The sequence below is a fragment of the Pinus tabuliformis genome, chromosome 5_1, assembly GCF_031772625.1.
Source record: "Pinus tabuliformis cultivar Carrire ecotype Pingquan chromosome 5_1, CPIR1, whole genome shotgun sequence".
In the NCBI taxonomy this organism is placed as follows: domain Eukaryota; kingdom Viridiplantae; phylum Streptophyta; class Pinopsida; order Pinales; family Pinaceae; genus Pinus; species Pinus tabuliformis.
Genome location: NC_142305.1, coordinates 2783398 through 2809812, shown reverse-complemented (window position 1 = coordinate 2809812; position 26415 = coordinate 2783398). Strand labels below are relative to the sequence as shown.

Below are 26415 nucleotides of genomic sequence, written 5' to 3'. Positions count from 1 at the left end.
GAGGATCTTCACTAGCTGATACACGTGGGGAGTGAACAACATAACGTAAGTCCCAAGTTGTCGTTGGGTTCTCTTGCCATCTAGCTCTGTGGGGGGTGGACTTTTTAAGCTTCTCGGCAAAATCCGTGTTAGTGCTTTGGCTCAAATTGCTCCATATCTCAGTAATATTTCGCTAAGTCATCGTAGACTTCATCTTAATTTTGTTTTGGGACGAATGTGACCCCAATGGAATGATTAATACGCATTGGGCCATATTTATCAAATTACACGATCAAAGGTAAGGTGAAGGTAAAACGGCAAGAACCCAAATCAAACTATAATGTCAAAGCATTCAAGATCTACAATTTGGCAACCATTCATATTGTGTTCGTTTGTACTCTGGAAATCCATTCCTAGCAGTTCTTTATGAGGATCTTCACTAGCTGATACAGGTAGGGAGTGAACAAGATAACGTAAGTCCCTCTAAGATGTCGTTGGGTTCTCTTGCCATCTAGCTATGTTGGGTTGGACTTTTTAAGCTTCTTGGCAAAATCCGTGTTAGTGCTTTGGCTCAAACTGCTCCATATCCCAGTAATATTTCGCTAAGTCATCGTAGACCTCATCTTAATTTTGTTTTGGGACGAATGTGACCCCAGTGGAATACGCATTTGGGCCATATTTATCAAATTACACGATTAAAGGTAAGGTGAAGGTAAAGCCGCAAGAACCAAAATCAAACTATAATGTCAAAGCATTCAAGATCTACAATTTGGCAACCATTCATATTGTGTTCGTTTGTACTCTTGAAATCCATTCCTACAAACATGGAATGGCCTATTGCAACATAGGCTCTTTTAGCAAAGGTATTGAAGAATTGATATCCCACTTGTAGCACTATTGTTAAATTTGATTTTGGAATCGCAATGCATTTCGTAGCGAACAATGTTTTCCTCCTCTTCATTGATTCAATCATATTCGTTCTCATTGCAGCATATATCCCCTTTTTAAAATTAGTAATAGATAGATCAGCATTCTATAAATGTTGTATAATATCAAGCCCGATAGAATGGTTGACATAGATATATACTTATCATATAGATCATATTATTCTATGAATTAGTAAGTCTTGGCCTTTGATTTTTTTTCGAAGGGATTAATTGTAATTTCATTCATTATTAATGATAAAATTAGATTTTGTGGATGAACACATCATTTTTTTTGTTTCTTTATCAATGAAATATTTTTTGTTGAAGAAATTTGTGAACATCATAAAGAAACAAATCAAAAACGAATTTAATATTTGTTGAGTGCCGATTCTTTCAGCCTCGGTATGTAGGTCTTGATATGGCTTGTCGAAGAAAGATGAAGTGGTAATACCATCATTAACAAGAGATAATTAAAAGTGGTAATACCATCATTAACAAGAGATAATTAAAAGAGCATTTCAGCAGCATTCCTTTTTCTAGGACATGCTTGAGAGTAATATTCTTGCAATTTTAAATATTACTTAATTAGTTTATAATCAAAGAGCATTTCAGCCGCATTCCTTTTTCTAGGACATGCTTGAGAGTAATATTCTTGCAATCTTAAATATTATTTAATTAGTTTATAATCAACGTGGAGTCCCTGTATATTTAAATTTGGATTTGAGTCGAACCCTTAGCTATAAGGTTAATATGAACAATTTTTTGCATGTAAGAGTTCATCCATATTATTAGTCCTTGGACCAAATCCCAATTTCCCTTAGGGGCCGAGCCTAAAAGCATGATGGGATAGATTGGAGAGCTAATTTCTCTAAGCCCCCCTTTAGGTTCTATGTAGCTCATACCTTCGAGTGACTTGTTGCATGTTTGCATACATGCTAAACAAGTTGAAAAAAACGGCAAGCTATGGGGGAGATATATTCAATTTTAGGGGTATAGGAGTCGAAGGGAGAGGCTCCATGTGAGTTTTTTACTTTGTTAGTTAATTAGATATGATCATTTGATAGGGCATTAATGAATTCATTCCATGCTTTGCAAAAGCCGCCAACTAGATCTAAGTCCTTAGATGAAAAAAAACCATCTTTGGCTCCATATAGATGTAATAGCTGAATTTTCAAGTGAGTTTAGAAATCCTTTTGTCCCTTACATGGTTGATTAGAGGAGGGACTAGATTGCCTTGATCGTTCCCTGATCAAGGATCGAGACCTATACACACATGGTCCCCTTTGCCCACTTTCCATGCTAACTTGTTGCTAATAATATCAAAAGAATTGAGGACAACCTCTAGATCATAGAAATGTTAGCATACATGTCCTCTCGCTTGATTCACTCTTTTAAGGAGTAGGGAGTATTTTGTTTATGAGTGACAATGGATGTCCATAGGTTATGAGTATAAATTAGTCTCCACCCATACTTTTCATTTAGGGCCTTAGAGGACAAAAAATATTCTTTAAGCCCCACACCCCTCTAAGAGCTTTGGCGTATCAACTTTTTCCCATTTAACACAAGGGAGAACACCACGATCTTGTTTTTGAGACCAAAGAAAATGAAAATGAAATAGTCTTTTGATTTTTTCCAAGACAACTTTGGAGATCCATACCATAAACACATGTATGGGTAATTTTTAATATTAATTTAATCAACACTAATCGGCTTGATAAGTTAAGTCATTGAAAAGTCGTTTGCCTTTTCTCAATCTTGGTGATGAGCTAGAATCTGTCTTGTTTACTTTAACAATTTGGCCTAAGATTGAAATTGAGGTGTACTTCATTCCCCTCCTCCAGTGATTTGGTTGTGAAGGGAAGCATTTGAGTGAGATGGTGGGTTTCACCTTTATCTATATTTTGCATGGAAATGGTGAATTTCTTGCTAACAAGGGTGTTGAAAACACCTTTCCTCTTTGCCTTTGCCATTGCCTTCAAAGTATTATATTTTGCTAGTTATGATCACTATTTAAACTAGAACACAACATGTAGAATACGAAAAAAAATAGTTTTATTAATAAAAATAGTAAGGACCCAAATCCTCTACAACAATCATGCTCCAACTTAGACGATAAAATTCTAATCTTCAAGGCTCTAATGTTGAAAGAGGATTCCAATCCTCGAATATCAACCCATTCTCAATCTTGGTCTCAATGAGGCTCCAACCTCTCATGAGGGATCCAGTCTTCAAAAAAAAACTAGGCTCCAACTTGGTCAATATTCTAGCAAGGCTTCAATCTTAAAAGACTTCTTCAATGGTAGCTCAAAGGATTCTTCAAGTTTTTCAATGAAGGCTACAAATTTTGCTTAAGAGTTCTAAGTGCACTCCAAAATTTTGCTCCAAGACTTCAAAAAGTGACACTAAGATTTCTTGCTTCAAGGCTTCCTCGAGTTTCCCCAAACACCAAATTTGCTTCAACAACTTTTTGCAAGAAGGGTTCTACAAGATCACTGTCAGCTGCGTCAAAAGATCTTCAACATGTTCTCCAAGTTGGTCTCAAGTGGCTGCTTCATAAGGTCTCTAATGTTTGCTTTTGAGTTAAGTTTCAATTATTTGGATTGCTTCATACACTGGTCCAAGGGCTATTCCAAAGGACTTTAGGACTGCTACATAATTACAAGGTTTGCTCCAGAAATGATTTAAGGATAACCCTTAAGATTCAAAGTTTGTTCTAAAATCACTTTTAAGCATGCTCCAAAATCTTCACTAGAAACGCTTAAAAAAACTTCTAAGTATTACTTCAAAATCTATTCTAGGTTTGCTCCAAGAAATCTTAAGATTGCCCAAAAATATTTAAAGAATGCACAAAAGAGAACTTCATCAAAAGTCTCTTCAAAAACACTCCACAAGTTTACCCACAAGAGAGGTTCCAAAGTACTTTTAAATCTAATTCAAAATATTGTCTTAAAAACACTCCAAGTTTACCCACAAGAGAGGCTCCAAAGTACTTTTAAATCTAATTCAAAATATTGTTACAAGTTTGCCCTCAAAGCTCTTCTAAACTTTGCATCAACTTGTTTTCATGCCCTGAATTCTCTCGTCTGAGTTATAACTTTGCTACAATTTGAGTTTCAATTCAAGGATTACAAGAGGCCGTCTATTTTGCTTTTAGGATGGCATATATTTTTGCTTCAAAAGCAAAGGGTTAGTTTCAAATGAAGGTAGAGTACACTGTTTCAAGAGGGTTGAGATTGTTCTTAGAGGTTGAGACTACACACTACCATGGAGGGCCAAAGTTACAATACTTAGAGGGCTGAAATCATAAGCCCAAAATAGCCTCATGATTGTGTCCTACCATAGGTTTGAATTTGTCATTTTATAGAAACGAGTTTTCCCTTGCCTCGGGTTTGAGATCTTACACTGATATAGGTAAATTCATAAAGATGTAGGGTCAAGTCTTGATCAAGAGTTTGCTCCAAAAACTCTTTAATGACAAAGCAATATAACTTTTATGAAAGCCTTAAAGAAACCATATTTTCTTCCTTAACTTAGATCTATGGTTCATGAGATATGAACCTTGAACTTCTTTTTGCTATCTCGAGCTCCTCTTTGGACTCTCTTGACTAAGGTCCTTTTTTTTCCTCGACAAAATTCTACACTTTACTCCACAAGTTGTTCTTGTATCTTCTTGGTTGAGTTTAGGGTTGTGTCTTGCTCCAGTGAATTGAGTGCTAAATGGGAAGACATTTATATTTATAGTGGTTGGCAGATCTATGAATGATGGAGCTCGCATGACTTTTTGAAGAGACATGTCCTATAATTAGAGTCGACTTGAGTTGAGATTTAATTCAATATTAATTTGAATTTCTTTTAGGGTCGTATAAGGTCAAATTGCATATGGAAGGAATGACAAGGACTTTGCCAATGGTGCCATACATAGTAAATTGCATATGGAAGGAATGACAAGGACTTTGCCAATGGCGCCATACATAGTAATATCATCTCTTGTAGCTTGATGCCTAGTGGTATATGTTTTTGAAAGAAGATATTCATCAAAATGCTTGAGGCCAACTTCTTTGCTCAAAGTGGTATATGTTTTTGAAAGAAGATATTCATCAAAATGCTTGAGACCAACTTCTTTGCTCAAATTGGGGAAGGTAAATAAATAATTTCCACTAAAGGTCGTTGTGCAATGTCTTTGAAATTGAGCTTCCTTCATCATTAGATTTTAGTAGTTCGCTGCTCCTTAATAGACATATGATTCCTTAACTAATTGAACTTGCTCCTTAATAGACATACGATTCCTTTGCTCATTGAACATGTAAGAGTCACTGCAACTTTAGGCAATGCTCATTTTTACTTTAATACTTACTTCAAGTTGGTGCCCTCGGGTGTTGTTTTTGATCATAGCATTCGTGTGTTGGCCCTTGCTTTGCCATCAATGACAATATCTCAACAACCCACCCTTTGGCATTGATGGCAACACCCTAAGAAAAACATTTGTGAAGTAATGTTGCAACTCCCCCTCAACTAATGGCTTGTTTTGCTCTGCTTCTTTTCTCCCCCTTTGACATTAATGACAAATGGGATGCTTCCCTTGTCTGCATTTTGCTCTCACAACTTCTCCCCCTATTTTTTATGTCAAAGAATTGCTCCCCTTAAGCTTGTAAATTTAGATGCCCCATGAAACTTGGGCATAAATCTTAGGGAAAAAAATAATACATAATCCACTTCAACATACAAAGGAACAATTTCTAGAATAACTTCTACAATTTGTGTTGCCTTGACTTGTACCAAATGCCCCTTGTAGATTGGACTTGACTTTTTGTGTTGTATCAATTTCACTCATGGAAGTAGATGGTATTGCTAATGATTGCATACCACCAAAACGAAGGTTCTCACAATTCCCAAAGTCTTCTAGCCAAGATGTTAAGGCAAGCACTAGTGACGTAGAAAATGTTGTGCTGGCTTAAAACTTGATTTCTCTAAAGAAATAGAAGACATTGGAATTAAAATAGACATTGTTTTGAAAGACTATGGGTACAACTAAATGTGTTGGGAATATGAAATTGATAGTTCAGGGCTCTCTTTAATGATGCCATGATTAATTTCTTCTTACACAAACAACTTCTCTGACTTTGAAGGAGAAGAATCCCATTTATCCCTTTACATAATCTAGAATTGATAGGCCTCTAACCAGCGAACCAACTATACCGTAGAAGCAACCCACTTATCAACCGTACAACATATGTTTTGTGCAATAAGGCTTCACCTTGTATTTCATCTTTTATATCTTTTGTTTTGCGAAAAAAATTAGTTGCCATAGCCATATTAAATTATGAAGAATCTCTTGTTTGATGTGCTAGAAGAGATTGCATGGTGAACATGTCAAATGTGGCCTTTCTCATAGTAATAACAGATTCAAGTAGATTCATGCTTTGTCAAAAATGAGTTAGAAAAGAATACAATTTGTAGAGAGTCATTTAAGCTTATCAATATACATGACAACCCTTGGTAATCACTACTTGTGCTGAATTTTGTCGGTAATGTTGGCGAGGATATAACTCATCACATGCTAGTTGGATACATAACCTTCTCCAATGATGCTTTATTTGTAAACACTCTTCAACTCCATTAGTATTATTAGGATGATGCATGTTTTGTCCAAGCAATGGGAGATTTCGTGAGTTCTCATGAAAGATGCTTCAACAATTCCTTAATAATAGGTTTTGTAACTTATTTGGAAATAGGAAGTGCTAGATCCTCTTTTGCTCCAAAGACACATTGTAAAAATTCACTTTCTCCATTAGAGGAGCCTACAAAGCACTACTTAAATTGTTAACATCCCCTCTTCAATAAACTCATTATCCACTTTTTCTTCAGAATAATTTTAGGGTTCTTATGTTGCAAAAATCTCCATAACCCTTCTCCTTGGAGCACTTAAGTCACATTCTTCTAATTTACTCTCTTTGTTTTCTTCTCTGGGTTTTGGCAATTTTTTTTGCTGTGTCTTAGAAAGATTTTCTGCGTTGATTTGTTTAGGAACCTACTTCAGCCTATTTGTACAATTTTGTGCCATATGTCCAAAACTGTGACATTGATAGCGATTCTACATCGAACCTGAATGGTGGAGCAATTGAACTGTAATAGCCATTGAGGATTCTATCTTGTTTGCAAGTAATCTTTCTTCTAGGGTTTTGATGATATACATTCCAATCATCTTTGTAGTATGCTTTACATTCTCTAGCTTTATGAGCAAATTTAGTGCAAAACTAACAATAACTTGAGCAAATCCTTATGTACTTGGATGGGTGGCATTCCGTTGGTGATCTTTTGAAGTTGCTCTTACTTTGAGGAGGCTTAGCCTTTTTTTGATCCTTACTGCCACTTGCATTGTGTATGTATCCCTTGAAATTATCTGCATAACTTCTTGGTGAAGTGGTTCTTCTAAACTCACCTTTTTTCCTTTCATTAGGACTAGAGTTATGAAGGATACAATTCTCATGTTTTACATTGATTTTGCTTTGAGGTGATTTAGGGCTTTCATCATCCTTGTATAAAGTCTCACCTATTAGCCAAGACCTGATTTGTCAAACCTTTGGCAATTGAGGATGTGTTGTAGCCACTGCAACAACCCTCCAAAATTTTTGACTTTTTAAAATTTTGGAGCCCCTATACTATGTTCGTGTCTATCTCTTGCATCCAACACCTCATCGATTGGCCAAAACCCTTGTGATCCTATCACAAGTCTAACTCTCGGAGACTCCAGGGTTTATTTTTTTGCCCAAGTTGCAGGTCACATTAAGTCATCTCTCATTAGCCTCAAACTTGTGACCATGCAACCTACTCCAATTTTGGCCAAGTCAAGTCGTTAAGTTGCAAGGAAAAAAGTGCGACCTCACGCTTGATGAGGTCACCAGGGCGCAAATCCCTTGAAGTAGACATTTTGTGACCTCACAACATTACGACTTTGCAACCTCCCGCGTGAGTTGCTAGGTCGCAAATGTCTAAAACATATCCCTATGCACCCTAATGACCTCTGTGACAACGCATGTGCTACCCTCTTTATAAATAGGATGACCTCGTTGGTCATTTGATCAATTCATTTTGGTCGCTCGCAGGACGAAGAGGCTTGACGACTTGGAGAGAGCACACGATCTTGCAAAGTAAGTGACCCTTCCTCTTCCTAGCTATCATTACTTATTGCCATTTTCCCTGACCTTGCATCTTCCTAATCTAGGGGTTTTTATCCAAGTTTAATGGCCCATTTCACTCAGAAACCCTTAGCCAACTTATTCTTCCTCAACGCATTTATGTCTGGTCACTCAGCCCCATATCTTCCCTAAGCGAGCTTGCCCCCCTTAGGGATCAAGTTATCTAGTCTAGTGGGTCCCCAGGGACTCATTTTGAGCTTTGTTCCCTTCATCAAGTTGCCCCGAGGAATAGGCCGCACACCTAAAAGCCGCGATAGGCAAAAAGATGTGACCTTGCGACTTCGCAACCAACCTTCACCGTGACCTTGTGACCATGTGAATGTGCGATTGTTGCAACCTCTCCTTAATTGCGACTTATGTGACCTTGTTTATCTTGTGACCTAGCCTACCCCAGTGTCTAAGTCGCATAGTTTGTCTTCACAACCTTTCGCTCTGTTAGGCAGAATTCTTTTCCAGGGACTTGTCAGGAACTTTGAAACTGTGACTTGTGTTTTCTTCTAGGTTTAATTATTCATGTCGTCTCTCTCATTGTGGTACTGTTTGTTTGACATGCCAGGGGACGTCGATCTTGAGTGCATCTCTATCTCGTCTTTCTCTGGCGAGATGGCACCTCTTGTAGTGAAGTCTTCTCGCAAAAGCTCTGATAGCAACATACAGGGAAATTACCGGGTCCCATCACCTCTTATCCAATGTTATCGGAACTGAACCGGTCATCGAACCGAAAAACCTTGTGGACTGGGTATTGGTCGGAACCAGAAAAAAACTAGGAAAAAAACCGTTTTACCCAAAATATATAAAATATTCATATTTTAAAGAAAAATAGATATATTCACTTACATCCATATGAATCCAAACCATTTATACACAAATATGCAAAATTTTTCATTTATATAGCAAGAATGCATATAACCAAAATAACACTTAGTGCAAAACATTGCCAAACCAAAAATGTTACAAACATCAAGAAGCATGCTCTAAAAGGCCTTTATAGTCCAAAATAACATGCTAGATCATAATATTATACTACATTCTACAATGCAACAAGCTACAACTATAGCAAATCAATGATCAAATCATCAATCATCATCGGAATCCTCATCCTCCTCATCCTCATCTAAAGAATGAGTAGCATCCAAGTCTGCAATGGGATTACAACTTGATTCCCCTAGACCTGAAGCTACTATTGGTGCTTTTGATATATTTGCCTCTGCATCCTGTGGAGGTGGGTCCAAGTCCAACCAAGAAAGGTTTTCATTGTCAAATGTTGCTGGTTGACTTTCCACAACCCATTCTGATGTTGGATCAAAGTCACACAAGACAATGTTGCTTGTTTCAGGGGCTTTATTCAACAATTGTTTGCGCCTGAACCTAAGGTTGTCCTCAACATAAACCATGTCATTCAACTGCTTTTGCTCCAAACGGTTCCTCTTCTTAGTGTGTATTACGCTCAAACACACTCCAATTCTGCGCACACCCTGAAGCACTACATGTCTGACTCAAAATCCTAATTGCAAATTTTTGCGATTGAGGGCATTCACTACCAAATTGTTGCCACCAATATGCTGCAAAGAGAGTGGAAGGAAAAAAAGTATTAGCAAATGAATTTGAAAGTTGAACCAAATGAGTAAATTATTAATATAAGAATTTGCGAATTTTAATAGTTTTTATCTAGGGGACTTGTTGCTCTATTTCTTATAGCCATAAAAATTCCAAAGGTACCAAGACTCTCACTAAATGAAGAGCTTGTTATGAATTTGATCTTGAGTCTTGGAATTTGGGATCATGCGCTCAATGTTTATACAAGCCCCCTAAAACCTCTCCATTAGCCTCAAAATTTGTAGGATAATGGTACCTTCAAAATTCAGAAAACAAAAACATATTCATCAAGTCAACAAAACTAAAAGCTAAAACCAAAGTTAAAACTTATAACTTATAAGAAATGAGAATTGAAATCCAAAATTACATACCTTGGATTTAAGTAGTAGCCCACTGCATGTAAAGGTCTATGGAGGAGTTTGTTCCATCTTTCATCAATAATTCTTTATAAAAGAATGTATTCTCCAAATTCTCCTCACCGAACTTATCTTAAGAAATGCAAGAGACTAATGAATAGTGTGAGTAGAATAGAGGGGGTGGGGGTGTTTAAATAGTGTTTTCGGGGGGTGGTGGATATAGTTTAGGTTTAGAATTTATGAAAAATAATAAAAAAAACTAAAAAAGAAGAAGAAAAAAATCATTTTTTTTGCCCTACCTGGCTGTGCGGCAGTGGGACTCACGGGTTGGTAGAATCAGTTTGGAACCAGTGCGGACCGGTTCGGTACCAAACAGGTCATTTTCGGTTTGGAGAGCCGGTTTGGACCGGTTTGCTACCAAACTGGTCATTTCCGGTTCGGAGGGTTGGTTTGGTACCAAACTGGTCATTTTTGGTTCGGAGGGCTGGTTTGGTACCAAACTGGTCATTTCCGGTTTGGAGGGCCGATTTGCACTGGTTTTGCCTCCAAACCGGTTGAACCGGCCGATTTTGTCGGAACCGGCTCGGTTTCGATAACGCTGCTCTTATCTATAGGGACATCGCGTGCAACCTCAACAAGAGCACGAGTGTCTCTTGGTTTGATATTTATGTGAAGTTATCTAAACATGACATCTTTGAAGACTAGGAGGATTTCCAGGGGTATATCAAGGTCAAGAGGTTTAGGCTCCACAAAGTGGCCTCACACCCTCCTATCTTTTCGTGCTTTGAAATCATCGACTAGATTATTTAGAACACAGACACAGATCGGTGGGTAGTCAAGAATCACACAAGTGAACCATTTGGGACTATCTTTTCAACGAACATTGCTGCGTACTATAGATTGCCAGAAAAGGAGTCATTTAACACCCGATGGCTGTTGGGTTTTATAATTCCAACTAAAGACATTATGAGGGATTGGTGGCAAGACCTGTCCAAGTTTCAGCTAAAGGATGACCAATTATATAAGATGGAGGGTCTAAAAAGGTTTACCAACTTATTGCCGTCATGATTAACCAGTGATATGACAGAGTTGACATCAACACCTTCCACTGGACATGGGTCCTTATCATGTATGTCATCACCACTAGAGGTACATTTTTCAACTGGGCTTTTGCATTAAGGACTAATATAGTTGCAGCCAGGCATCCTGAGGTGGACCAACCGTCAGAGTTTACATGGCCTCATACTTGTTGGATGCGGTTTGTGCGAGATGCCATTTTGATCACTGGAGCTACAACTAGACCACAACTGCGGCAGAGCTTGTGCACCATCGCTACAAGATCTTCTGAAACCTAGGCTACAAGAGTGTACATGACCTCGCTTTTGAAACTTTCATCGCCCCATTATACCAATTGCTTTTTGGGGAAGACCCTCCTTGCATGTTGAAGAGGGCCATGGAGAGTCTCGCTAAAGTGGTTGATTGGTTCCCCATCCATGAGGGCACATTTATCAGGTTCTTTGGCTCATACAAGACCCCTAACACACTTAATTTGTGATATAGATAAAATACTCATCCATGAAGTATGTTATCAAATGATCCAAGGCTTCTCAAAGATGTGGAGCAAAGGGAAGAAGAAACCTTGATCCTTCTTACTATTGGGGCTTACACGATTGAAAACTTGAAAGAAGCAGCAGTGGAAGTCGTGGAGATAAAGGCGTTCCATTTTGTGACTCTGAACCACCGCCCCTATGACCCTGAAAGAGTAGTAGCAACTCAATGCAAGAAAGCCAATTTCAATTGGTCATACTTGCATGCTAGGCACATTCACAAAGACAATTAGAAATTGGTACAATGCAACTAGGGAATTCAACCCCACTGAACAAGAAGAAAAAGATGACAAGCAAGCCGAGCATTCCCAAGAAAATGTGAGGTTACAAGAAAGGTCAACTTCATTGAAGAGGAAGAAAGAACCAACAAAAGCTAAAAAAAACACAAAGGCAAAGAGACAGAAGATTGCTCGAGCAACCAAGATGAGAGAGAAGACGACGAAACATTGGAGGAGAGAAATGCGACCTTGGCAAAGCAAAATCAAGAGCTCAAGAGGAAAGGAGAAGAAGAACTCAACTGGTCACAGAAGTCAGGATACTAGCACCCCGAAGACTAGCTTGAGAAGAAGTGACAAGAGGAAGAAAGTAGGAATAAACAACTAGAAGAGGAATAGTTGAAAAAGCAAGCGCAGAGGGCCCAAGAGGAAGAAGAGAAGAAGAGACAAGAATAGAAAGAGCAAGAGGAGAAATGTAGACGAGCAAAAGAGCTCAAGAAGAAACAAGAACAAGAAAAACAAGAAAAGAAAAAAAGAAAAGAGAGGAAGAAGAGGAATTAAGAAAAAGACGGGAAGAGGCTAATAAGCAAGCTCAACAAGAGTCCTAACAACAACAACAATTTAATGAGCAAGTTGCACTGTTTGCGCTAGTTGTCCCCCCGTCCACTCCCATCATCAGAGGGAATCTTCCTCTCAAGGAGCTAGGCATTCTTGACGAGGCTGAGGATGAAGTGCTAGACCTAACCAAGCTTACCTTTGATCATGTCAATTGCAAGATCATGCATGAAAGAAGGAAATATTATGCTAGGAGCCCTATAGAGCCTTTGTTTGTGACCACGGAGAAGGAGATTGTCTTAGATACTACAATAAACCCTTAGATGATTGCCTCGGCCAAGACTGCTTTTTTGACCGTGACTGAGCAAGCAAATTAATGAGCAAGCAAATTGCAGAATTCCAAAGCAAGCTCTATTCATCTGAGCAAAAGAGCTGCCAGAGTAGAAGAAGAGAGAAGGAAGATGAAAGAATATAACACAACACTTAGCTCGCTCCAACACGAAGGAATTACATGCCATAATCAAGGAAGAGGTTCAAACCCTAAGAGGGGCCATGGCAATGGCTTATGAAGAGATGTCGAAACTACATCCTATTGTGGCCCTTACTTGGCCATACAGGCCAACGCAAAAGAAAAATCCTCCATGCTAAAGGATGCAGTTACAACTCCAAACAATATTCATGAGTGGACAAACAAGTATTTAGAGGGATTGATGGTTCTCCCAAGGAAAGATTGGATCACCACCTAGAACAATAAAGTCTAGCTACGCATTATTAAGTTCCAATCACGAGACAAGCTAGCTACGAATGTGGACAATGTTCTTGATTTTTACAGACATCTTTTGAGTGGATTGGAGTCAGTGATCGAGAACCATGGGGTTCCTTCTATTGGGGCAGTTGGAGAACTAAGGAAGCAGGAGGACATCCTACAAAAAGTTCAAACATTTATCAACATTTTCAGGGAAGCTTCCAACTCAAGTGACTTGTAGGGTGCAAAGGAGAACATTACACAGTATGTGGTGGAACTGGTGAGGATATACATGAAGCTGATGACTCTAGCCAATCAAATCAATGTCAAATGAAGCACCCTCATTCTAGATGCCCTTGAATGTCTGCATAGGCATGATGAAGAGCAACCAAAGATAGCTCCAATAGTTGTTGAATACAAGCTTTGGCACACTTACCTTGTGGAGCAACTACACTTAGATGTTCCAGAATTATCTATTGCTAAATTGATAGGATAGAACTAACTTATTTTGTTGAGAATAACAAGATAGAATAACAAATTAGGAATTTGAAGAGTCATGGGGAAGTCTAGAGGTCATGAGGAAGTCAAAAGGGTATGAGGAAGTTTAAGAGTCAAGGGTAGACCAAAAGTCACCCTTTTGCTATAAATACACCATCATGGCACATTGTAAATAACTTTTAGCTTTGGACTAATTTTGGTGCATATTGTTTTGAGGAGTTGTGCTCTTCTAATAAGTGCAAGTTGTAATTGTAGATTTCCACTGTTGGATTGGATGAAGACTTTGTACTTTGATGCCATGAATATTATTAGCTTGGTGAATTGGAGGTTCCTATGAGCTTTTGGTGCACTGTCTTCTCATTTATCTTCCAATGCTACGAATTTCCTTTGCAACACACAGGTGGTATATGATATGTTGACCCTGTGCTTATGTTGATAAATTGCTTTATTGATATTGGCATAATACTATTGTAGATTGTGCACTCGTGTTTGTAAATGGTTAACCATCTTGAACATATTCTTGGTTGTTAAGTTTATCCTTTAGATATGCATGGTCTTATTTGGAGTTTTGCTAACGATGCTTTTCTTAAGCTTCATGCTTTGAAGTTCTAATATTGCTATTTATGGTAGTTGTTTCATGAAGCTTTCATTGGCTACTCACTTGTGTTTGTTGATGTTTATACGTTTTATTTAGTTGATATTCCCTTTCTCGTTTGACGCTAGCTTCAACCAATTATACGACAGCCGGGCCTACATATCGGCTGTGATCCCTAAATCAAATAGTGTAGAGTCTAATTGGGATTTTGCACCGGGGAGATCCCCAAATTTTTGGCGGTAATTCTAGCCTATCAACGGATTTGGCCCTAGGAGGGCTTGATGGCCGACACCAACACGCACCCTTGCACATAAACTTCTTATTGAGCTAGTAGTCAACCCCATCACGCTTCCCTTGAAACGTCTCTCCGTCCCGCCTTTCGTAGATCTCCACCTCAGGGACTCCCAACCTCCTCCACTCGAGGACACCATGGTGGGAGAGGAAGCTCCTCTATATGAAGTCACATATGATCAGTTGAGAGCTTTACGCCCTATCACTCGTTAGTTCGCTAGAGGTCTAAAGTGCATCCCTGCCACTAGCTCCCTACCTAACTCACACACCTCCAAGCCTCACCATACTTGTTAAGGTGTCTTGGTTAATTTGGTACTGCATTTGATTGGGATGATTATGTAGACGCCGTTGAAAGACTCTTGATTAAAGGTTTGGAAATCCCCCCAGCGTTCGAGAGGGAAGACCCAAGAAGCACAATCACGAGAGGTAATAATCAATTGCAGCAGGAGGATACACGGGAAAATAATCAACTGTTGCCGGAAAATACTCGGGTTAACAATCAACTTTTAAGGGGAAACATTGAGGTGCCCCTGGGGCAGGGAAATGATGAGAACATAAAAAACCACATTAATCTTTACAATGTAGATCCTCCCTGTAATGAGCGGCCTTTCAGGTTCCCTAGGAACTTGGGAAACTTCAGAATTGTCAGGAACTTCAGATATTTAGGACATTTGAGGATCCCTTAAGGGAATGACAAAAAACCACCCCACACCAGTGAAGGGTTTAGGTCGGGCACTGAAAGTGATTATGAAGAAAATGCCAACCACGTCATATTCGCTCTGCCACTAAGAGCCAACTATTGACAACCTTTAGCTTGGATGGGTCAGTGCCCTTTAGGCATCCAAGGCCCCCTTCATGATATGCCCCATCACCTTGGGAAACACCTTCCGAAGTTTGACCCTGAAAAAGGAACCATGATTGAGGACCATATTAACAATTTTTACCTAGCGCTGCAAATGATGAGAGCGCAATATGATGACGTGGCTTGTAGGGTTTTTCCTCATACCTTAGAAAATAAGGCTGCGACTTGGTATCGCTCCCTGCTTGTGGCATTAATATGAACTTGGAAGGAGTTCCGAAAAACATTCCTTGAAAAGTTCTCTGAAGGCAAGACACCATCCATGCTCCTCATTGATTTGAGCACACTAAAGTGCCATAAGAAGGAAAAGGTAAAAAATTTCAATCAGAGTTTTACTACCATCTTGAATAAGTTTCCAGTAGATGTGGCTCTTGATGATTTTATCGTTGTTGACTATTATACTAGAGCCCTCCCACTCGATATCACTGTGTTTGTCAAGCGTGAAGCTAAAGCCACCTTAGTGGAAAACTTGGAGAAGCTCTTGATGTGGAGAAAGATTTGCTGTCTATAGGAGCCCTTGAGCACGACATTGAGGAAGAGTCTAAGCCAACAAACAAGAAAGCCAAAGCCTCAACTAGCAAATTTGGTGATAAGGACAAGAATTCCTTCGATTTCGAGGGATTAGCCAAATCCTTGAAGCAATTAACAAAAGTCTCTGAATTAAAAAGGAAGACTAGCGAGCCTCTTCAGGTAGTAAACCGACAAAACCTTTTTTTTTTGCAAAGGAAAAATAACCCCCCGCGAAGTCATCTCAGAGTTCTAACACAAATTTCAATGTGGAAGAGATGGGTAAGGAGAATTTTCGCACTCTTCACGAAGCCTCTCATTTCGAAAAAACTTGTCCATAATGGATACACTACATGATTGCGATAGTGACCCAATTCATGGAGGATCATACCATTAGAGAGAATGAGGAAGAGTCTAACGATCCCGAGGAAGACACTGCACCTCTAGATGAAAACACTGGGTTCACTGCCCTAGCTTTCAAAGTCATCCCGGGGCAGAGGTTCAAGCGACACTCCCCCCCAAGCCTCTAAAGACTTATAATCTTAGGAGCAAGGCACTGATATCAAATTCTACTCTGGAAGAGAAAAAGAAGGCATTACTGAGAAGGATCCTTCCTCCTAACAACTCAAGTTAGCCATCGACCCCTACCCCTAAGAGTTCCTCTAGCCAAACCCTGAAGGATGCCTTAGCAAGTGGAAAGGGAAATTCATCTAGTCCCAGAACCTTGGCTAAGTCTGCTTAATCCCCTTCACTTCCTCAGACATCCTTAGAGGGCACTGTACCTTCAGACTTGAGATATAACATCATCAAAGATATCAAGGAGACGTGGCCCAACATTTCACTTTATGAAGTTGCCAAGATAGCCAACCAACATGTACTAATTGTCAAAGCCTTCGCTACCTCATCTTCAACCATCAACACTGCCTCTTCTATGAAGACAAGATGTCCTAGTCAGTGTCGGGCCTCAGTTGACCTCTAATCTATTTTTAACGCTGCAAATGCAAATTCGAGAGGTTCGACTCCCCTGTTCCTTTTAACTTTCGAAATCTTGAACTACAATGTGCACGATTGCGTTGTTGACTTCGATGTGTCAACTAATGTCATGCCTTTATCGGTGTGCAAAAAGTTAAGCATTCAACCTGAGAAGCCAGATGCTAAGATCATCCAATTGGATAGGGTGCATCAATGCATTGACATGGTTGTTGTTGACATTCCAGAAGCGTATGGCCTGCTGCTCAACATGGATTGGTCGAGCAAACTCCAAGGGTATTTTCCACTGACTAGTCCCACTTATGGGATGCCTTACAAAGGCAAGAACAACTAGATCATAGTTAACAATGAACCCTACATGAAGCATACAATCACAGATCTTGAGGGGTGAATGAACCCATTAGATTTGCTCAAGAAGAGTTGGGAATGTGTTTTTTGGAAACTGATATTGGGTGCTATCAAGCCTTGCCATCGCCCATCCCACTTAATACGCAGCTGGAACTTCTTCCTTGCCCTCCAGTTGATGCTAATGAAACTTGTACTATAGATGTAAATACGTTAAGCGTAGATGTAACTAGCAATGAAATTTGGACTTTATATTATGATGGGTCTAAGACTCAGGATGGAGCCGGTGCAGGTTGTATCCTCATGGACCCCCAAAAAATAAATTTTTAATTTCTTGTAGGTTAGAATTCCAGTGCACTAACAACACTGCGGAGTATGAGGCGCTGATCCTTGGGCTCAAGAAAGCTATTGACCTAAAGGTTGAATGTTTGAAGGTGATCAGTGATTTTGAAATCATTACAAGGTAGGTACGAAACACAATTCATTGTCTATCACCACACCTAAAAAACTATTAGTAAGAGGTATGGCGATTAATTTGTGCCTTTAAAGCTTTCAGTATTAATTATGTTCCTAGGATTAATAATGTAGCCACTGATACTTTAGCTAACACTGCAACCAAGTTTACACCTTTAAGGGATGGCTTTTCTATTGAGATTGTTTATAAACACACTGTCCTAGATAATGTAACTAATCTACGTGTTTTCAATGATGATCAACGATACTGGATTTTATGGAAAACGCTGAGGTCTTTAAAGATGCGGTGATAGAAGAGGAAGAGCATGAAAGGGCCTTGCAAGAGGAAGCAAATGAGTGCACGGGAAACCCTGTGCCCAAAGGTGTGGTTGCACTGGACAAATTATTTGATATGAAAAACTGTTTCGTGGCCCACCGAATACCAAGACACAAAGTTCAACACTCTCACACGAGCAAATTAATCTTGGGATTGAGATTGACCCCAAGTTCATCAATCTGGGTGTTGGGTGTTCTCTTGATGAAAGGCAGTCCTTCATCAACTTATTTTAGAGGTATCAAGATGTATTTTCTTGGACGTATGATGAGTTGAAGGCATATGACACTCAGATCATTCAACATGTTATTCCTACAAAAGAAGGGGTCAAACCATTCCAACAGAATTAAGAAAAATACATCCTACGTTAGAGCCCCTCATTCAAAAGTCAAAGTCAGGCACTCTACTTGGGTTTTGAACCTGGTTCTTGTGCGAAAGAAGTACGATGAAATTTGGTTGTGTCGACTTCTGAAATCTCAACTGAGCTTTAGATAAAGACAATTATTAGTTCTCTCCATGGAGTAGATTCTTCAAACAGTCTCTGGTTTGGAAATGTTTTCCTTGCTCGATGGTTTCTCCAGGTACAACCAGGTGCTGGTTGCCGAACTAGATCGGTTAAAGACGACCTTTGGAATGAAGTGGGGAACTTTGGTCGAAACACTGAGAGGGTTAATTGTTCTAGTGATTGGCAACAACCTATATAGATATGTATATGTATACACAGAACACAGAAATCAACAGCTGAATTTAATGCTTTTATTAAAACTCAAGACAGTGCAAAGAAATAAATACAATATAAGTATAAATCTAATTGTGAATAGTTACCAAGCTCCAACTTGGACTTCAGTGAGGCTCCAACCTCCAGAGCACCAACACTGTTTTGCAGTGGTTTTGCACTTAGGAGCACCTACCCCAATGACTTCAGTCCTGTTCAGCGCTGAGGCTCCAACCTCTTGGGCTCCAACCCAACCTTGGTATAAACAGGTATGCTGCTGCACTCTATTCAGCTGAGGTTGTCTCACTCCTGCTCTCCTGCCTCTGCTGCTTCTGCTGCCTCTATAGCCTTCGCTGCTTTTTCTGCCTCTTTTGCTTCTACTGCTTCTACTATCTCACCCTCGGGTTTTTCACCACCATAACCACACCAACAGTGCTCCGTTTCTACTATTTTATACATTCCCATTCCTTTGTCCATTCATTTCTGCTTACACCATCTCTTAGGCTTCCTCCTCAGTGGCTGTCGTTTCCTCTGACTTCGCTTGATCTTTTAGCTTCCCAATACGACCAAATCCATTTATTCCTATCTTGGTCCTCTCCTTTCTTGAAGATCTTTGAACTCTAGGAGGGACTTTGTTGCAGTAGCTCTAATTGGTTGCAAAGTCCTAGCACTCTGACATTGTAAGGCTGAACCCTGGCCAAACTCTGCAGTGGATCCGAAGAAATTGCTTCCAAAGCTTCCGAAAGGCAATCTGACTGTGCCATCGGTGCTGGTTATCTTCGATCAGATCTGTGCATCAACCGCCATAGAAGGACGATGATTTTCACGAAACGATCCCGCCGTAACAGACGATCTCATCATGGTGGAAGTCGCCATTGCCATTGCGATCCAAAAACCAAAGGAACAAAATCTAAGAAAACTGATATAAAAGTCTAGAAACACCCTTTTGCCCCGCCGTTTCTCTTTTATTCCAAAAACCCACGTAATCGCGCCCATATTAGCCTCTGCCGCATTCGCAATCGCAGTCGTTGATCACCCTCATCCAACGGTTCCTGCGTCGCTACGGCCTTTTGCTTGCACATTAAACCTCGTGCATCTCCTCACCGTCCGATCAAACCCCTCCGTGATCGGACGACATTCGCACCTTTCCTCGCCGAAACCTGCATATTCGTTAACCTGCGGGGGTGGCGGTTTTCATCTTCCACACGTTGTATTTTGATTGGATCATTGGCTCTTGTACGTATTCCACCGAACTCCGATGGGCGGTGCGGGGAATACCGCTTACTGTCTACTTCTACGTCTCCCCCGCATTATCGTCCGCGCATCTTTCGCGTGCGACGACCGTTGGATTCGCTGCTCTTTGATCCGACGGTTCACATTCATCTTCCATGTATCGCTGTGTCAAAATAATGAGCAGGCAGTCTAATAGATCAATGGGTATACCATGTGGAGACTTGTAATTTGTTCCACAGATTTTTGTGATGCCACAATTTGTTGCAACAACCAATATCGGTGCCATCTCATTCTCTAGAGCACGATTCAAAAATGAGAAGCATTCAATGTCAAGCATATGGACTTTGTCAATAAAAAGCACACCTGGTACAATTTCAGCTTTGCCTTCTTCCCTCCATTCAACAACTTTACTGTCAATCTGTTCCCTCACTTCAGAACGGATCTCTCCAGTATCTCCTGTAAAGAGGGCCAGAAACCCTTGCGTCCTGCTATTGATGACATTGATTTCATGCAGCGTAACGCAATGCACCACTTCTTTGCGTTTCTGAAGCTCTCCATCCGGGCACTGTACGAACTTGGTCTGCGGCCCCATTGCATCATAATCCCTGGACCTCGCAAAAGACCGCCCCAACTTTGTAATCTTCCCAGAAGCTTTATCGATCGCAATCACATCCCCACTCTGGACCTTCTCCTTGCTCAAACCTTCGATCATCTTGCTCCCCAAATCATACACAGTCTCCATCTCTGTCGTCTATCTGCTCGAATATTGCCATATTGACATCAATGACAATCTGTGTCCAACAATCTCCCCCTTTGTTATTGATGGCAATATTCTTCTGCTTTCTCCCCCTTTGACATCAATGGCAAAGGGATGCATATGGACTCCCCCTGTCAAACTGCTCCCCCTGTCCTGCTACATCTTTATGAATGAACTTTAGTGATGATAAAGAAATAACGCCCATCTTTTGACGCAGATGTTCGAATGCTTCTCGAGGAAGAGGTTTTGTGAAAATATCAGCTATCTGCTCCTTAGTACTGATATATTCCAGGACGATGTTTTGTTCAGCTACTTGTTCACGGAGGAAATGATACTTGATTGGTATGTGTTTGGTTCTTGAGTGCATCACAGGATTTTTGCTGAGACTGATAGCACTTCTGTTGTCACAATAGACGGAAATTGGTTGATCTGTACATATGTCGAGATCTTTTAGAGCTTCCTTCATCCATAGTATCTGAGAACAACAGTCTGTTGCAACAATATACTCAGCTTCAGCTGTGGATAATGATATGGATGACTATTTTTTGATGAGCGACCCATATCCTTCATGAGCACAGGACTGCAGAGCGCAAAACTCAACTACCCAGACATCGATAAACAAGCGTATGAGGTCTACAGAGCGGTGAAACATTTCAAACCCTACATTCTCAAGAACCATGTGACATTGTTTGTCCCTCACCCTATTGTTAGGTCACTATTCGTCCATCAAGAGTTGGGTGAGAGAAGGGCCAATTGGATGACGTGCCTCCAAGAATATGACTTGGATTTCAACCTCGCTCACACAATGAAAGGACATGGGCTATGTAAATTAACTGCTGAAGCCACTGAGCGACAAAACGAAGAATCATAAGGCTGGGATCACGAGATCGAGATGTACCAAAATGAACTCACCACCGCACATGACTCTTCACCTTGGTACGTCTATATGAAGCAGTATTTGGGGCAAGGGACCTTACCTCCTACCTTGTCCATGAGAGAAAAAAGGGTCGTGAGACTCAAAGATGCATCTTACCAATTAATCCAAGGGAATTTGTTTAGTAAACGCCACCACGACGTGTTACTCAGATGTTTGGAATTGACGAAGCCTAGCGTGTGCTAAAGGAGCTACATGATGGGTAGGTAGGAAGCCATTATGCCAGCGATACTACTGCACATAAGATCATGAGGGAAAGATTTTATTGGCCTACCCTTTTCAAATATGCACACGCGTATGCTTGGAAATGCCCCATTTGTCAAAAGTATGTTGGAAAGCAAGCTCAGTGGGTTACTCCTCTCCACTCTATAGCAGTTGAGGAACCTTTTCAATAGTGGGCACTAGATGTCATCGGGGAGATTGTGCCACCCTCATCAAAACAACATAGTTATATACTCATGACTACAACCTATTTCATATGGTGGGTGGAAGCCATTCCATTACACGAAAAATCAACGACAAAGGTAATATTTTTTGTCAATTAGTACATCGTGGCTAGGTTCGGTGTTCTGACCTCCCTTTTTTTTGATAATGCTACTTATTTCTTGTCTTTAAGGTTATATTATTTTGCTTTGGAAAATAACATTGTTTTGAAACATTCCACTAACTATTAGCCCCAGGGAAATGACCTAGCAGAATCCACCAACAAAAACCTAATCTGCATTCTCAAGAAAACCTTGTTGTCACACCAAAGGAATTGGCACAATGCCTTGAACAATGCCTTGTGGGTCAACTGGGTCACCCCAAAACCATCTCTCAGAACATCCCCCTATTTTTTTGTCTATGGGAAAGACGCTGTCTTATCGCCCAACTTGTACCTTTCCGCTCTCTAGTTGTTGCAAGAGTTGCGAGGCACCCCTTGCCCTACCGTGCAAAATCGAATTGATACTCTCCTCAAACTAGAAGAGGAAAGACAGAAGGCTAGGGAGAAGCTTGCCGTTCACAAAAGCCGAATCTAGAGGTGGCTTGGTAAGAAATCTGCAGGGAGTAATGAGTTCAATGTGGGTGACCTAGTCCTCAAATGGGATAAGGCTCATGAGGACAAAGGTAAACACACCAAATTCCAGACCTTGTGGATTGGTCCTTTCCAGGTTAAGGAAAAGATTGGCCAACATACCTACAGATTGCAGACTTTAGAAGGGAGGGTTGAACCCCTTCTCGTAAATGGCCATGACCTCAAATTTTATTTCACTTAGTAGCTCCCGCAGTTGCTTGTCCACCCCTGTACTATAGTTTCCTTCTTTTCCTTAGTTTAGACCTTCCTTTTTCCCTTACCCTTTCACCTTCTTTACACCTTTTATTTTTGTCCTTTAATAATGTTTCTGCCCTGAATAAAATTTCTGGAACATTACTTTAGTTTGGCATCCTAGGGTTCAAGTAGTCTCTACACTGGTGGTTAAGCTGTGTTTCTTTCTGTGCCTGCACTTGATTGACCCTAAAGTCACAACCAAGGTAGAGTGTTGAATTCTATTTTAGAGGGGAACTCTAGTCATCCATGGTACCTTATCCTTCAACAATTAGTCCTTGCTATTGACTTGGTTGTAAGTTTTGAATGAATCGGTTTATCCGGCTGGCTCGAGGAGGGGAAAGGAAAAACCTTAATGATCATACATATTTCGGGAAAATAATGAAGTTTGAAAAACCAGAAACAACCTCTCTTGCGAGTAAATAAATTAGGATCCCTCATCCGCCCATGCTAATAAATTCCATATGAATAAGTTCCAATGAGCACATGTGAATAAGTGCTAATGAGCACATGAATTAAATCAAATAAGGGCAAAAGGATTAAGAAAGGCTTCCTCTGCAGATAGGCGATGCAAAGACTCTGCTAGGGTACTGTCTAGACTCGCTGGCAGTGGAAAAACGTTTGCGATTTTTCGGTAGTGACTCCGTCGGGGTATTGTTTAGCTTCGTTGGCAGCGGAGCAACACCAGAGATCTATAACTACTATACCGAAAACTTTTTACAACTCATATCATTATCTGGACCCCTATATCGAGCCATTAGGAAGGTCTTTACTCTGTGTGGTAACAAGCCAAGTCTAAGTAGCTAGGGACTGTTGATCAATAATATGGGAAAATCTCGACCCGTCAATGAGACCCACAATGTTGAAACAAAGCACTCATAAAAGTCCGCTTCATCCCAATATCAAGTGTAAGTAGAGATTCTATGGTTCTACCAGCGAATCACCAATTGTTGTAGCCGCTGCAACAACTCTTTAAAATTCTCGACTTTTCAAAATTTTGGAGGCCTTGTACTATGTCCGTGTCTACTCATTATTTCCAAAACCTCATCGGTTGGCCAAAACCCTTGTGATCCCGTCACAAGTCTAACACTCAGAGACCCGTACTTCCATTTGTCCCCTTCCTTTGCCCTAACCCTTCGTCTTCCTAATGTAGGGGTTTTTATTCCAGTTTAATGGCCCATTTCACTCAGAAACGCTTAGCCAACTTATTCTTCCTCTTGAATGCATTTCTGCCTGGTCACTCAATGCCATATCTTCCCTAAGTGAGCTTGGCCCCCTTAGGGATCAAGTTATCTAGTCTGGTGGGTCCCCAAGGACTAATTTTGAGTCTCGTTCCCTTTGCCGAGCTACCTTGAGGAATGGGTCACACGACTAAACGCTGCGATAGGAAAAAAGATGCGACCCACCTTCACTGCGACCATGCGACTTCGCGATTGTGCGACCCTTGCAACCTCTACTTAATTGCGACTTATGCGACCTTGTTTATCTTGCGACCTGCGACCTTACAACCTAGCTTGACCTAGTAGGTAGCAAGATCATGCAGGAAAGGAGGAAATATTATGCTAGGAACCCTGCAGAGCCTTTGTCCGTGACCACAAAGAAGGAGATTGCCCTAGATACTACAATAAATCCTAAGATGATTGCCTCAGTGTAGAAATTTCTCATTTCCCACCCCGGTTTTCAGTTTCACCTTATTTCTCCTATGTAGTTAAATTCCCTTTCCCATAACCATACATTTAACAAGCTGAAAAAAATAAATTTGCTAAAAACACAAATTCTGGAAATTTTACAGAATGCTGGAAATTGCAGAAATAAAAATCAGCAGTAATAAACAGCCTTTAAAACACATTTAAATACTGAGATTTTTGGTCAACTTGACCCTGGAAAAACCCCCTACAACTCTTGGGGAAAACCAGTTTGAGAGCTCTTCTTTATTTCTGGAAAATGCCTTTTTACAGTGAGAGAAAATGTTCAGCAAAAATCAACAAACAGAGTTTTACAACTTATCTCAGCCTTGCTGATACACCACTGCTGATACTCCGTAGCTGTTGCTGTTACATCGCAGCTGTTGCTGTTACACCGCTGCTGTTGCTGTTACACCGTGGCTGTTGCTGTTACACCGCGGCTGTTGCTGTTACTCCGCTTTCAACTTTGCTGTTATACCGCTTTCAGCTTTGCTGTTACTCCGCTTTCAGCTTTGCTGTTACTCCGCTTTCAGCTTTGCTGTTACTCCGCTTTCAGCTTTGCTGTTACACCGCTTTCAGCTTTGCTGTTACTCCGCTTTCAGCTTTGCTGTTACACCGCTTTCAGCTTTGCTGTTACACCGCTTTCAGCTTTGCTGTTACTCCGCTTTCGGCTTCTGAAACACAGCCGCTGATACACCGCAGCTGTTGCTGATACACCGCCCAGAAATCTTCCTTGCTCTCTTGCTCTCCTTCTCTCAATCTGCTCATGAAAGAATGAATGATCTTTTCCTCCTTTTCCTCCCTTAACCCAACCCTAAGTGACTTTTGGGTGATCCCTAAATCCAATGGCTGAAATAGATTTAGATCAATGGCTGAGATTAAATGCTCATTTAAATCTCACTTTCTATTTTTTAATTCACCCCACTTTAATAAAGACCCACTTAGTCATTTATTTCCAAAGTCACTTTTCCTTTCTAATTTTTCATTGACTTTATAAAAGTCACTTTAAAATTAGACTTAGTAACTTTATCACTTAAAGTCACTTTTAAATTAGATTTAACTTTATAAAAATTATAAAGTTACTTTAGGAGAAAAATTAAATTCTTTTGGACACTTTTCCCTAGGCCAAAGATCAAAGCTTAAGGGAACCACCTATCCTCCGGTACCAAATTTCAACACTCCCTCTTACCGAGGAAGGTGTTCCTCACCACACCTATCTTGTCTCTGAAGTAGACATGCTTGCCCCGTGGTAAGGCTTTGGTAAGAATATCTGCAACCTGCTCATCAGTGGAAATATACTCAAGCTTCACAGCTCCCTTCTGAACATAGTCTCTGATGAAATGATATCTGATCCCGATATGCTTTGACCTGTCATGAAATACTGGATTCTCCGTGAGTTTAATGCAACTCTGATTATCACAGTAAATCACTGAAGGTCTCAACGGCTGACCAAATAAGCCAAACAACATCTTGCGAAGCCAGATGGCCTCACAACTAGCTAGACTGGCTGCCATATACTCTGCTTCCGCTGAACTCAGTGCTACTGACTACTGCTTCCGGCTGAACCATGACACTAATGCTGAACCCAACCCAAAACAGCACCCTGAAGTGCTCTTCCTATCAGAAGCACAACCTGCCCAATCAGAATCAGTGTATCCTGCCAATCTCACTCCATCTCCCTGCCTGTAGTCCAGACCATAATCCACTGTCCCCTGCAAGTACCGCAAAATGTGTTTTG

At 40.4% G+C, this 26415-nt stretch overlaps 1 pseudogene; it reads right to left on the bottom strand.

The window, feature by feature from the left end:
• Positions 1 to 20056: 20056 nt before the first annotated feature.
• Positions 20057 to 20742, bottom strand: LOC149163249 (uncharacterized; annotated as a pseudogene).
• Positions 20743 to 26415: the final 5673 nt, after the last annotated feature.